Raw genomic sequence first — 2,719 nt, 5'->3', positions numbered from 1 at the left:
CTCACGGCAGACTACGTCCAGTTTTTTGTTTAAGACAGCTGCGGGGGACGTCCACCGACTACGTTCATGTTTTTTTTTAGACAGTCTTGCGGGGGACGTCACGGGAGACTCCGTCCAGGTTTTTAAGACAGTCTGGGGGGGACGTCACACAGACTTACGTCCAGGTTTTAGACAGTCGCGGGGACGTCTCAGAGAACTAGGGTCCAGGTTTTCGACAGTCTCTGCGGGGCACGTCCACAAGGACTACGTCCAGGTTTGTTTTAGACAGTCTGCGGGACGTCTCAGAGACTAGGTCCCGGTTTTTACGACAGTCTGCGGGACGTCCACACAGGACTACGTCCAGGGTTTTTAGACAGTCTGCGGGGACGTCTCGGAGACTACGTCCAGGTTTTAGACAGTCTGCGGGGACGTCTCGGAGTTTTTTGTAATAATAACTGATATCATGTGCTGATAAGACAAACACACATTAGTGGATGAATGACGTGTTTATTGTGATTTTTCCTGTTGAACCTTCAACATGACAAAGACAAACAGGCTGATGTGAAGAAACATCTGTTCTCCTGTCTGAGTGATGAAACCTAGAGAAGCTCCACGTAGTTTGCGGGGAACATCCCGTAGTGTCCGCCAGGGGCGTGTCCTCTCCACCAACCCTCGTCCACCATATCTATCCCCGTTATGATGTCATCAGGGTCGAAGGTGATCTCAGTGTCGTCGGCTGTGAAGGAGACGGTGAGAGAACATAAAGCCTACAGTGTGTGTGTGTGTGTGTGTGTGTGTGTGTGTGTGTGTGTGTGTGTGTGTGTGTGTTTGTGTGTGTGCATACCAGCCTGGTAGTCGTACAGAGCTCTGGCACAGATGCCCTGTTCACTGGGCTTCATGTTGTCGTCTTCAGCCTAATATTTAACACATTTAATTTAACACAGTTAATGTTGTTCTTTTAACTTCATTCTACTTTACAAAGAAAGCCCCATTGGACTGAGAGCCAATCACATTCATCATTCTACGTCTGTTCTCACACTATGTAACTTTGGGCTCCGGGTCGGGGAGAGAGAATACGTAACGTACGCTTTACTGCACTATAAGTCACACAGCAGCAACTATTTTCACTGATTTCTGTGCAAAAACTGGAATTATATTTTATGGAGGAAATGTTTTTCTGCGTTTTCCCTCTGATGCTCTCCGGCCTGCTGCTCTGCCCTCACCTTCTCTGTGATTTCAGAGTTTATTATTACAGTGTAGTAAGTAAACTGCTGACAGCTGTAGCTGCTGTTAGCTCATGTTAGCTCAGTATGTTACGCTGCTTAGCTCCGTCTGTTTAGCTGCTGTTAGCTCAGTTTTAGCTCCAGTCTGTTTAGCCTGCTTGTTAGTCATGTCTAGTCATTCTGTTAGCTGCTGTTTTAGCTTCATGTTTAGATCCAGTCTGTTACTGCCTGTTAGCTCAGTCTGTTAGGCTGTTAGATCATGTTAGCTAGTCTGTTAGCTGCTGTTAGCTAATGTTAGCTAGTTTGTAGCTGCTGTTAGCTCATGTTAGGGCTTGTGGTAGCTGCTGTTGCTCATGTTTAGCTAAGTTGTCTAGCTGCGTTGGCTCATGTTAGCCTAATTTGTTAGCTCAGTTAGCTCATGTTAGCCTTAGTCTGTTCGCTGTGTTAGCTCATGTTAGCTCATGTTAGCTCAGTTTGTTAGCTGCTGTTAGCTCATTTTTAGCTCAGTTTGTTTAGATAATGTTAACTCATTTTTTGTTAGCTATGTTTTGCTCATGTTAGCTCATCTGTTTGCTGCTGTTTTGTTAGCTCATGTTAGCTCAGTTAGCTCAGTTGTTAGCTGCTTTAGCTCATGTTAGTCTCAGTTTGTTTAGCTGCTGATTAGTATGTTAGCTCAGCTGTTAGTGCTGTTTAGCTTGTTAGCTCGTTTGTCTTAGCTGCTGGGTTCGCTCGCGTTAGCCTGCTGTTTAGCTCTGTTAGCTCAGTCTGTTAGCTGCTGTTAGCTCAGTTGTTAGCTGCTGTTAAGCTCATGTTAGCTCGTCTGTTAGCTTGCTGTTTTTCGCTCTGTTAGCTCAGTTTGTTAAGCTTGCTGTAGCTCATGTAGCTTAGTCGTTAGCTGCCTTGCTGTTAGCTCATGTTAGCTCCAGTTTGTTAGCTGCTTTAGCTCATGTTGCCTCAGGTTTGTTCGCTCATGTTAGCTCCAGTATGTTTAGCTGCTAGCTGCTGTGTTTCGCTCATGTGCTCAGTTTGTTTAAGCTCATGTTTAGCTCAGTTGTTAGCCACCCGGACGTGGAGCCTCAGGGCACCGGGGGGGCATGGGGGGGTGGGCCTTTGGCCCCCCCCCGCAGCAGACGCAGAAGAGGAGAAGAAGAGAAGACGAGGAGGGCGGTTTTTTTACAGGCTCAGCCGCCTCTCTGGCCATGATGTCAGGAGGAGCGGCGCATCGGAGAAAGGCGCGTGAAGGCGGACGCTGACCGGCGGCATCTTAAGAATCGAAGCAAACCGGCGCGGCTGATGTGATTCCCCCTTCGCGCTGCCAGCCCGCCGCCGGCCCCCCTGCGTCTCCCTGTTTTTTGCGGCTTTCCTCCTTCTCCTGCGCCTTTTCTGCGCTTGTCCTTTGCCGTCTTCTGGTGTTGCCCTTATCCTCCGGCTGCCTCCTTGACCCCCCTAACCCGTCCCCCCCGCCTGCCGTATGCGCTGGGCTCCTCGCCCCCCTGCCGCACCTCGAAGTCTGCCCC

At 49.0% G+C, this 2,719-nt stretch overlaps 1 long non-coding RNA gene across 1 annotated transcript; it reads right to left on the bottom strand.

Moving 5' to 3' along the window:
- Positions 1–470: 470 nt before the first annotated feature.
- On the bottom strand, positions 471–1,025 carry LOC113745167 (uncharacterized). Its single transcript, XR_003462009.1, has 2 exons — positions 824–1,025; positions 471–715 (listed from the first exon to the last, which is right to left on the bottom strand). It is a non-coding gene; the product is annotated as an uncharacterized LOC113745167 (long non-coding RNA).
- Between the last annotated feature and the right edge of the window lie 1,694 nt (positions 1,026–2,719).

This window comes from Larimichthys crocea, unplaced genomic scaffold, assembly GCF_000972845.2.
Source record: "Larimichthys crocea isolate SSNF unplaced genomic scaffold, L_crocea_2.0 scaffold50636, whole genome shotgun sequence".
Lineage (NCBI taxonomy): Eukaryota > Metazoa > Chordata > Actinopteri > Sciaenidae > Larimichthys > Larimichthys crocea.
The sequence above is the reverse complement of the archived record's forward strand: the minus strand, read 5'-3'. Positions and strand labels throughout refer to the sequence as shown.